The sequence below is a fragment of the Ochotona princeps genome, chromosome 9 (genome assembly GCF_030435755.1).
Source record: "Ochotona princeps isolate mOchPri1 chromosome 9, mOchPri1.hap1, whole genome shotgun sequence".
Lineage (NCBI taxonomy): Eukaryota > Metazoa > Chordata > Mammalia > Lagomorpha > Ochotonidae > Ochotona > Ochotona princeps.
Window position 1 is genome coordinate 70,752,743 of NC_080840.1, and position 12,139 is coordinate 70,764,881.

At 36.5% G+C, this 12,139-nt stretch overlaps 1 long non-coding RNA gene across 1 annotated transcript in view; it reads right to left on the bottom strand.

Annotated features, from left to right (window-relative positions):
• Nucleotides 1-11,109: 11,109 nt before the first annotated feature.
• LOC131481106 (uncharacterized) overlaps nt 11,110-12,139 on the bottom strand; it is a 67,658-nt gene continuing 66,628 nt past the window's right edge. The window contains exon 3 of the long non-coding RNA XR_009246040.1: nt 11,110-11,198. This is a non-coding gene — a long non-coding RNA (uncharacterized LOC131481106). The remainder of the gene's footprint in view (nt 11,199-12,139) is intronic.

Here is a 12,139-nt window from a genome sequence, read left to right on the forward strand (position 1 = left end):
GCCAGTCTCAGTGCTACAGTGTGCATCTCTCCCGACAACCAGAATGTACTCCCTGGAGAGCTCTGACAGTTATCGATGTGCTGAAAGCGCTGCAGTGCCAAAGCCAGAAATGCACACACCTCTACAGAGGATCAAGATCGGCCAGGAGCTAACGAGTTTGAAAGAAAAATATTAACCGCAGATCTATGTAGCTTTTATTTAAAGTGAAAATTTCAGCAAGAAATAGGAAAAGTTTATAAAATATGCAATTTATCTGAGTTCAAGCTTTCTAAGCATTTTATGTATTTATTTATTTTTTTTTCTGCAGTGCCTTTCCCACGATTACATTATCCTCTAAGGTGGACTGATGTTAACGACATATCAATATCATAATGGTTAAAATAATGGTCAATTCATTTTGAAGAATTATTTATTTTGCAAGAATGAGAGAGATTCTTTTTCTTCTTCTTTTTTTTAATCTGCTGGCTACTCCCCAGTTGGACACAATGGCCAGCTCTGGACCAGCATGAAACAAGAAACCAAGAATTTTGTCTGGTTCATCCACATGGGTGGCAGGGATTCGAACACCTGGGCCATTTTCTACTGCTTTTCTAAGTGAGTAGCAAGAAGCTGGAGTCATGATTAAAATATATTCACTGATATATGAAAATATTGCTTTCAGAAAAATTAGCAGCTTGCTCATTGATACTCTTAAAATGTATGACTGGATCCTTACAAATAGTCACATAGCTAGAACATTTCATAGGAATAGAGGGAGACTCCTGGCAGGGACCAGCTCCAGCTGTCTCAAGAGATTGAGAAGGATGCATTGATCATCGAGAAGATAAACAGAGGCAGAGGAGGTATGTACCGCTGTGGCATGATACTCATAATGAACATCTCAGAAAAGTTGCCTTCTTTAGTTATACACAAATCATCTCAAGCTTTTGCACAACATCCAATACTTTCATTTTTACTTCACTATAAAAGATGATTACAGAAACAATCCTAAAAGATTATTATTGTTTTACTTCAGAGAAAATATTTTCAGCAAGCTATGACACATTCAAACCTGCAGTGACCTGGCTGAAGCCAGGAATCCCATGGTTGGCAGCACGTGCAGTTACATAGTGACAAGTGGTTTACTTATATTCAAAGTTAATTTTCAATAAACCTAAACTAACATTGCTTAAAATATCAAGAGTACAGAATTAAAAGATCATAAATGAAAGGAATTTATAAAAGCATATAACATAGATTCTTTATTAAATCTTATAATCAATCATGCATTAACTACCGTCACCTTCACCTAGTGCTGATTCAGTTGTTTTTTGTTCTTTTGTTAAAGGGCAGTGAAAGGGATCAGGGCAACTCAGCCATTCTACAAACAGAGGGCCTTTATGAGAAACTTCCTTTTATCTTTATAAACTGTTTTCTTTCCCTTTATATGAGTGCCAATATAAGGTAGAAGTTTTTATAAACTGTTTTCTTTCCCTAAATATAAGTGCCAATATAAGGTAGAAGTTTTAAGCCATTTGGGGGCGGGAAGGAGTTCACATTTGTCTCCCTTTAGAAGATGCCCCATACACTTTCTGCTTTTTGTGGTGAGAAACCAAAATGTGTCATTTCATGTGTTGTAACAGTTCGAGCCTCATGGTAAACAAACTCTGTACCTCCATGATTGCCAACTGTTCCAAGATATTGTTAAGCCATTTCTTAAGGAAAACATTACTTATATTAGGGCAATCTTCAGGACAAAGGTGGGAACATAACAGGATGTTTGAAGACATTGTAGGCTCTATTGTACTATTGTATGCTTTTACCTGTGTGTCATTGCCTTACGTCGCTAAAGATGTTTTTGTCATAACATGATTGATCAGTTTGAGGTGTTATGCCAGTTACAGGAATCATCTCACATTTGCAGAAAATCAACAGCACCCTCAGGAAACTTCTGTGAAACATCAGAGAGGTTATTGAGTGTCCATGCAATGGGGTGAAGCAGCAATGAGGTGACCAGAGACATTCTGCCGGGCCTTGCTTGCCACGGCAGCCAGAAACTCCTTGTAGCCTTGCTAACCAAGGAGCGGTGCTCACCACACACCCATGCCATCCGAGCCAACTGCATGGCTCCATGCAGACTCCATCTTCAGAAGTTCAATTCAACTGCTCAGACACAGCTTATGAAGTGTCTTCTTTACTAATTCATTGTTTTCATTTGAAACATTTTTGCTAAGGACTTGCTATTAACATGAAATCACCACGGGAAAGGTAATGTCTGAAACTGTTTATTATCTTGGCCCTCTCTGATCTTTTATGATTCTTTTGTTCTGAAAAGCAAGGATCAAATGTATGAAGGAGTAGGAATCATGGCATTAGGTTTAGTTTTACTGAGGAGAAAAATGTTGTACTCAGTGTGCTACAGGGAGCTTCATCATTTGCCAAAACACTACTTTGGTTCTGGATTCAGTTGGGTAGAAGGTGCCAGCAACAAATGTGAATTACTCACAAGCTTTCCCCACTACAGGTATATCCCCACTACAGGAGCAGTTAAATGACCACTAAGCCAAGATAATATGATACTTGCTAAATACATAGAAAACAATATTAAGTTGCTGAAATTTTTGTCAAGATATATCAGACACTGGAATGCTGCTGCTTTTTCTACCAACAGCTTCCACGACAATTGGCTACCAGCCCTTGTCAGACCTAGAAAAATCAATCATACCAATGGACAAATCCTGGAAACCTACTCTTAAGAAGAGATTTATGACTCTGTTATGGGTTATTTTGCAGAGTCAGCAAAGTGTTATAACTTTATGGCCAGCTTAAACAGGATCAAAGTCAGCCATTAGCCAGCTATCGAAGAACTTGAATCATCCAGGAGAAAATCTGGTGGTGGAAGTTCACATTTGAGGCCTCTCATTAAATAGCACTATCTTGGCAGCACCTGGTCAAAGGACACAGCTCAGCATCAGTTGGAAATTTGAAAGTTTCCAAAGAAAATAACATGCCTTTTCAGTTTTAGCCAATTTAGTAAGCTATGTCTAGGGAGCACCAAGATTATAGCTATATTTACATAGAAAATGGTGCTATATTATTACTGTCAAATGCATAACTCTAGCATGCCCAGATATTTTTAAAAATTCAAAATATTTGTACACAATAAGTAGATTGTCAATTTTGGAAACAAGAAGATGGGTAGTATTTACTTATGGTTAATCACCATTATGTTTTTGCCAATAAGATGTGTCTGTATGGCCAAATCTGCTACATAGCCAACTTAATTTACCTGTCTCTTTCTGATATGTAGCTGATTTTTACATCATAAAATTCCTCCTGGAGAATTTGGATTTCCATATCTAAATTGACTGGTGGTTTACTCTTTTCAGACTGGTAGGCTGAAAGCGTAGATCAGTAATTTTCTAAAAGATAATTCACAACTCTGATTAATTACTACATAAATTTCCTTTGCCACTCAATTACATGTCTTAATCAGACACACCATCTTTGAAGCAACTCAGAATTCCAAAAATGCTTCCCATTTGCATGTAACCAATGTTTCACTTCTGATAGGGTATGAGTTACTCATAGTGACTTCTATGATTTGTTTTTTTCTGAATTTGCAAGCTTGGCCTCAAGAAGTATTGGCTAGCTCTAGGACATGTACTATGTTACTAAAACATAAGTGCAATCTATCTTCCTGTAGGGTTAATATGCATCTCTCCTTCATGTAAAAATCCAGAGAGTAATATCTAATGATACTTCAAGGTGAGTCATATTTATCTTCTTAGTCTTATAACATATTTCTTACCTTTCATTTGAGCTTAGTGTCAGCTTATAAAAGCTCAATATTTCCCAGATCCTGCTCATCACCATCTGTTCAAATTCTAACACATTTGTGCTTCGGCAATACAATTATGAATACCATGTTTATATAATGCTAACAGTCTAACAAGCCTGAAACTCCTCCTTCATATAGATGCAGCAACACCTATGAAGTTTGATGACATTCTTGCAAGGGCTCTAATTTCCTGTAAATGACAAGATTCTTTGACATCAAGGAACTTGCATTGCATGTGAATTGTGAGGGTCAATATTAAATCCTTAACAGATGTGAATGCACATGAAGCCACTTTCCGACCACATACAACCTGTCAGTTCTGAATTTTAACTGCTCTTGTTGTGTTATCACCTAGTTCTCAAGGATCCATCAACACAATTTTATGCCTAAATTCATGGGTGCCATCCATATTTCATCCAGAATACAAGTTATACAACAAAAAGAAAATAGAGGAAAAGAATCTTTAGGTATGAGTTCTAGTGAGAAGCTAAATTGAATTTGGTGATAACTTTTATTTACAGGAAAAAAAGCTGTGTTTTAAATCAATAGACAAAACATTTCTTATTGCATCATTTGTGCTAATACCATATCGCTAGTCTCAAATGCATTTTGTGATAACAGCATGAAATTTATTTCATTAAGTTAAAGTGTGCTGGCATTAGTGTAATGGCTGATGACATCCTCAGTTTGAGAGCCTTCCAGAGTTAGTTTTATGGGGACATTTTCCTCAGCAACCAAACCCAGGCCTAAAATACCTTTAGAATATTATTTCTGCTTGGGCAAGAATCCATCCCTTTGGCCTAGTGTGTGTGTGTGTGTATAACAGGCTATAGTAGTGTTAAATATGACATAGCTCCCTTGCTACTTCAACCCAGGAAGGAACATTACACTGTTTATGCAAAAAGTTTTTCTAGGATTTTATTACTAATTAAATTAATGGTGGAACAAAGGGTTCTGGAAGCACATGTGCCTTGACACATTTTTACATGAAATAAGGAGTTAGATGTCTTTTAATTTGAAGGGATGAAAAAATTGCCAAGAGCTATGAAAAGGAAAATGGTTGATATTCCATCACTTCTACTATATATTTTAGTTATGGAACTTTAACAAGCTACCAGAATCAGCATTTTTTACTGAGCCTGTCTAGAAATCGGCCCAGTTCCAACAAAACACATACTTGTGTAATTTTCTAAGAAATGATGCCTTGTGGGAGCGCCCTAAGCTCCCCCACCAGGCCCACTGCCAGACTCAGATCTCATGCATGTCAGTGGATGTTAGGCACTTCTTTGTCCACCACCTAATCTCGACCTTTGCGTATGCTGGTAGACACTGTGACCTGCCCCACCCCACACCCAACTCTTGGTTGTGCCTGAGGTGCTTCAGATAGGACCAGTCAGTCCTAATCCTAACCCCAGGTCCCATAAGTATCAGTGTGCCCCTGATCATGCCTGCCTCAGCTTGTCACCACTCCCAGCTTCCCAACAAACCAGCTGGTATTTACAGTTCCACAGGGGTAATCCACAAATCCCCCAGAAAATCTGCTCTCAGACCCAGTTCTCTCATGTGCAGATTAATGTCATGGCCAGGCTAACCTTGCCCACCTCCTTCTCTGACAGTCACTGATGGACACTGTGGGATAGCCCTGTCAGCCAGGTCCCCCACACCTAGTTTCTAAGGGCACCAACTGTCCAGCTTAGATCTTCCATATGGGTGGGTGCACTGGTCTGACTCAAAAATATCTTTTGGTTTGCCTCATCTGAACCATCTGGTATCAACTGGCCTCAACCTATCATTTACCTGTAAGTGCAGTAGTCTGGTCAGTGAAAGTCCCCTGGAAGTCATTTCTCAGTGACCTTGTCTCCCACAACCCCCTCCCTGAGCAATCTACAACCGCATGCTTGCAAGCATGTGGGTCTCTGAGCCCCATCTTCCAGCAATATGACGTGCCAGCCTGAGGCCCTAGCCATCATTCTGGGGCTTACAGATGTTTGCATCTGGGTACCCAAAAGCCATTAGCCAATGTGCTGCAGTCTGCTGGTGTTCAGCATCTGTCCCCCTCATATCTTAAAAAAAAAAAAATGAATAGGAAATTGTGCTGGCATACTAGTGGATTTAACACAAGTTCAGCGTTTTCCAGACCCAGAATGCCTGCCAGCTATTAACTGCTTTACTCCAAGCAATGTCACATTTGCCTTGGCACAATGAAATTGATGTCAGCTATATATCCTGATGACTTAAGAAGTTTTATTAAGGTCACTTAACAAAAACTTTGAATCTTTAAATAAATGATAGATGTGTGTGTGTATATATATGTACGTATGTATATAACATAGAAAACTATAATGAGAAGTCTTGACTTCTCTTAAAATCAAAGTTTAAGTAACTCAAATTGGAAAATCTAGCCAAAATGTACACAGGTACCCAAAGGTTCCTAGAGATTAAGGTGATCATGTGCTAGCTTCACTCGCTGTTCAGTGCATAGAAGATATCATCCTTATCTAGCAGGATCATCAGTCCCAAAATGTTAAACTGGCATATGTTAACAATATTAATAATTTAAAATAATTATGTATTGTAACCTAGTCAAATATGCATTAAGTTCTCTTCCTGATTTCTACAACTTGAACCTCTACTCTCCCTGGTTCTTTCTGCTAACAAAAACAGATATAGTATGACTGACATCATATTACACACATTAAGATAATTTCCTTTCCTTGAGATGTATCAGAAGTAGCTTGCAAAGCAATCAATTAAATTACCACACATATATTCTTTATCTTCAATTTGTGTATTTGTCAAGACCAACTTCCTCAAATGTACTTCTCAGAAATTAATTTTTTTGTGTAAATAAAATAAGCTCTACAGTCACCTATCATTTAGTTTTCTGTACTTTTATGGGAACCTGACACAAAGCAGCAGCCAGGAGATTTAGATATGATAACAAAATGTATCATTTAGTCTTCTAATTTTTAATAAAACCATGCCTGCTAGCAGATGAACTCTGATAACCTAAAGTAGGCATTTTCCATCACAAGTTTGGGTTTTCAAAGTCTGGCTTAGAAGGGTAATTCATTTCCTCTTACATATTTTTCTTCTCAACAGATGGACAAGAGTGATTTCTTTATAGCCTGCCTCATGGTTCATCTCTTCAAGCTTCCAGATGAACTGGTTTAGAGAGACAAAGAAAGATAAGCTTCAGCCATATATATACATAGAGATATAGATAAGTATCTATATACAGATGTATCTATATAGAGAGAGTTATATAATATATATACATATACATATGAAATATTAGATTGCTTGATCTTACACAAAGGAAATCTTGCAGATATGTTTTATAAGCTACTCAAAATGTAATTTGCACATTAGAAAATAAATGTATCCTGGTTTAGGATAACTTTTACCGTTTGAATTAACTAGTATTTTATCTAAATATTCTATCTTCGATGTTACAAATCAAGTTTAGTGTGTCTTACATTAATTCGACCCTACAAAGTTTTTATTAGCCATTTCTCAGGACATACTTATGCCTGGCCAGCAATGTAAGAGTAAGACAAATGATGACTAAAACAAAACAAGCAGAAACAAAATATTGAAACAAAATATTAAAATAACGAAATCTGTATGATACATATCAACAATTTGCCAAGAGACTGATATATGAAAATGAAATATTAGAAATGAAGAATTTGCCACAGATAGCTTGTAAAAAATAAGTGTCTCTTGATAAGGGATAGCAGGCCTGACTCTGTCTAGAATCTTCAGTTCACAGATTGATGATGTTAGAGACCAAGGTCTAACTTGGTAGGCAGTGGTCTACAAGTGTGCAAGTTTGACTTTGAGACCAAGATATTATCTTGTGTCTGTCTCTTTTCTTCTTTTCTCAAGTACACATCATCCCCTCTCCAACCCTTTCATTTACAAATGAAAGCTAAATAAAGTCCTTCCAAAACAAAGAAATTTGAAGAATGTGTTACCATCCATACAGACAGATTGAATGGAGTAAAAAGCAAGACTCATCTATTCTCTTCCTACAAAACATACACCTCAACAGCAAAGATACACAGACTCAAAGTGAAAAGTTGGAAAAAGATGTTCCACACCAATGGAATAAAAAAACAAGAAGATGTAACTATTCTAATATCAGAAAAATAGACTAACACAATACTATTAAAAGAGATGAAAAAGGGCATTACATAGTGGTTCAGGGATCAATTCAACAAAAATTGACTCCAGTAAATGGATATGCATTGATGCCAGGGAACCTGACTATTTAAAACAATTGTGATTAGACTTAAAGCAACACATGGATTCCAGTACAATTATTATGGGGGATGTAAGCATCCCACACTAATCAATTGACAGCTCAAGAAGTTAGTAAATCAATAAACAACAAAAGTAATCTATGTTATGGACCAATGGATCTAATTGACATCCATAGAACATTTCATCCCACAGTGAAAGAATGCATTTTTTCATGAATGCATCAAATTTATTCTGATATACTATGTTATATTATGTTATATTATATTATATTATATATTATAAAGCAAGCCTCTGCAAATTTAAAAAAATTGAAATTATATCAAGTAGTGTTTCTGACTTCCAAGCAATGAAGCTGGGAATCAACAATTTATGAAATTCCAGAGATATACAAAATACACAGATTTAATAGTATTCTACTAAATGAACAGGTCATAGAATAAAATCAAAGGGAAATTTAAAGTTCCTGAAAATGAATGAAGTTGACAGCACAATGTATCTAACCTAAGAGGTACTGCCGAAGCAGTGTTAACCATGAAGTTCATAGAATTAGTGCCTATATCTATAATTATAAAGGCAGCCTAGGGACCCTGCACCCACATGGGAGACCTAGGAGAAGCTCCTGGATTGCTTTAGCTCTGACTCTTGCAGCCACATTGGGAGTGAGCCAACAGATGGAAGATCTTTCTCTCTGAATCTCCTCTCTGTTGATCTGCCTTTCCAATAAAAATAAATAAATCTTTAAAAAAATGTTCTCACCCTTCCTACACACTGAGTCACCTACAAGCTTGTCTCTGTTCTTCCAATTATTCTTAAGGATGTTCTTAGCATAAACCATCACACTTGCAATTTATGAATGGAAATGTTTTTCATCAGAGATATTAAAACAGATTCCTTCTTGACACTCAGAACTCAACACAGATAGACATTATGACTACTGGTCTATGAGACAGATTTTTCAGTTTGAAAATTCGTACTTTTTCTTAGCATCAAAGGGATGCTGCTTTTGATTGCTTTTCTATTTTGAAATTTATCCTGACATGTAATGTAGATACAAGTGAATGTTCTGATCAGAAACTGACAAATTTTTACAAACTTAACACATTTATGTAAACAGCAACCAAATTAAGGAATCTGAACATTAATGGCCCAGCAAAACTCCACTCATACTTCCAACCCAGTCACTAGTCACTAAATAGAGGCTAGTCACAATTTTGAATTATAGAATATCAATAATGGCTAAGGCTGTGTCAAGAGTAAAATTAGGAACCAGGAACTCAATCTAGATCTTAAGTGATACTTAATCCATTATGTATGTGGTAGGGATCCTATTACTTGGGCTGACACCTTGTACTTGCTAAGACTTGCCCTATTGGGACTGGAGTCAGAAGGAGCAGACTGGAAATGTATCCAAACCATGTTTATGAATGCTACAGACATCTTCATCAACACCTTAGCCACTAGATTTAGCATATTACTTAATAAAAATTATTTGAGACATGTTCATGTTTGTTACAATATAGTTACACATTTTGAAAAACAAGTGTTGTAGACAATGACTCCTTACAAAGAAAGAAAAGGAAGAGAGAGAAACCTTAGTTCTATTTTTTTTCTCCTAGAGGCAAACACTTTAAACTCTTATGCTTGTTGCCATTGGTAATTAAATTTACATTTCTAAATAAAATGTTAGTATGCTAATGACCTTTTTGCTCAGTCTATATGACTGCAAATTTTTTCATGCTAACGAATATTTATTTTCTGAAATGTCAGCATATGTTTAATTCACCCGCTTCACTATTGATCTTTTGACTGTTCTTTCTAAGCTTCAAAATTTAGGATACTTTCCTTTTTCTTTAATAATATCATATACAAGACGTACATTTTAAAAATTATCAAAGGGAAAATGTTTTTTATGGTGGTGAGCTGTAACATAGGATGCCTCCATCTCTCCTCAGTTCCCATTCCATTACCTGCTAACACAGTCTGCATATAGAGGGCGATGGCTCAGAATCTTGAGTCCCTGCACCAGTTCCTGATTCTGACTTTGACCAGGCCTAATCTTGGCATTTGGAGATGAACCAGAGGCTAGACTATCTCTTATTTTTCTCCATTTGTCTTCTTACCTTTAGAACACAATGCTAATAAGAATCAAAGGTGAAAATCTCTAACAAAAAGTTACCAAGTATATGCATGCTATTTTCCAGTTCAGATTCTGTTACATTCTACACCTTTAAGTTGTTCCAGTTTTTTCATTTTTATAGATGAAAGCTGTTTTTGTTATGTTCAGAATCTTGCCATACTTCAGAGAAACTTAAAATTGCTGCCTCAAAGTGAAAGCCATTAGGAAACCATACTGAATAGACAGGGAGTCCAAAATGAGTCCATAAAGCTACATGGGGCTGATATGTGATCTCCACTACCCACTCCCTGCTGTCTAGTCTTAACTCCTTGAATGCATGTTGCCCAAATCCCCAAGCTTGCTCATTTGGTCATAGCAATGTTTGCTACAAAGGAGCGTAAGAAATATTGGCAAGAGAATAATTCATTTATTTAGATAGGACATGGATATTGGTAAAGTAAACTTCTCCTCCTAAAGGGAAATTCTTAAAATGCATTATTATTCAGAAAATGTTTCATTTGTATATAATTCTTTTCCTGTAGGCCTGTTTTCTGTGTGACCAACAGGAAAATAGATGCTTTATATATTTGAAAAGTCAAAATGCAACAATGAGTGAATACTCATATTTTAACACTAGGTCACTGAACTGGGCCCCTTATATGTGCTTTTAAAAGCTAAAATAAATCCAAATTTTTTAAATGCCATCAGAATTCTGTAAGCAAATTAGAACTTACTAAAAATAGCACGCTCAATTAATCATGGCCTGTAAGATGACAGTATCTCAGACCAGAGAATTCTTTTGTGATCCAACTCTAAACAAACTCCCAGGTAATATGCATAGAAGAAATGGTGGAACCGCAAACATGGCCCTTGCTACCCACATGGGCACCCATAACGAGTTACGGGCTCTTGCTTTCAATCTGGTTTAACCATGACCATTTGGTCATTTGAGGAGGCAACCAATGAGTCCAAGATCTCTCACTCCATCTTTCTCTAAAAAGAATACCAAAAGCATGAATTTAGTTTATGCTTGCAGAATTTTACGTACAAACTATAAATTATTATAACATTAATAATAGTGCTAATATTTTAATAACATTAATTTTTTATTATATATATATATTTTATTAATTATTTTGCATTATGTGACAGTTTCATAGGCTCTGGGAATCCCCCCACCCCTCCCCCTCCCTTCCCCCCTGTTGGATTCCTCCACCTTGATGCAGTATCACAGTTCAAATTCAATCAAGATTCTTTCCTTGCAAACATATACCAAGCATAGAGTCCAACTACTTATTGTACAGATGGGTTGAACAGTTTCTTGGGAAGACCATTTCTGGTCTGAAGTTAGAGCTGGTAGAATATCATCACAGTCAATTAAGAGTCCCAATATAACATCAACAACAATTTGCAGTATTATGGAATTGACATGGTTTTGAGTAACCAGTATGTTCAAAAAAAAAAAGCAAGTCCTAACCACAACCTATGATTTTTTGCTCATTGACATTTCAATTTTAGTTTATATACAGGACCGGCTGCTATATATCTTAAAATGGCTATAAGGTACCATTCAGCTGTCTCGTGTCTATTTCATTTTAGTATTTAGCCATTTGTTGTGTTGAAGTATAATTTTGCTGATCTTGGCAGATTTTAGGATAATCTAGACTGGCTTGTAACTCTAACAAGATATTTGTTGACATTTAAGGTGCGGAACATTTTTTTTTGGGGGGGGGATGTGCAGGAAAATCCTCAACACCATGGTGAGGAGTAACTAATCTTTGTGTTCCACCCAGCAAGGCATGAGCAAATCCACACCAGCTCTTTCCTGTCAGATTTCAAGCTCTACTTTCTGTTGTTTGTCTATTTATTTTAGGTTTTTTTTAGTTTGTATGATTGTTTGTTTGCTGTGAGGGGTTTTCGAAGCGATCCCGATG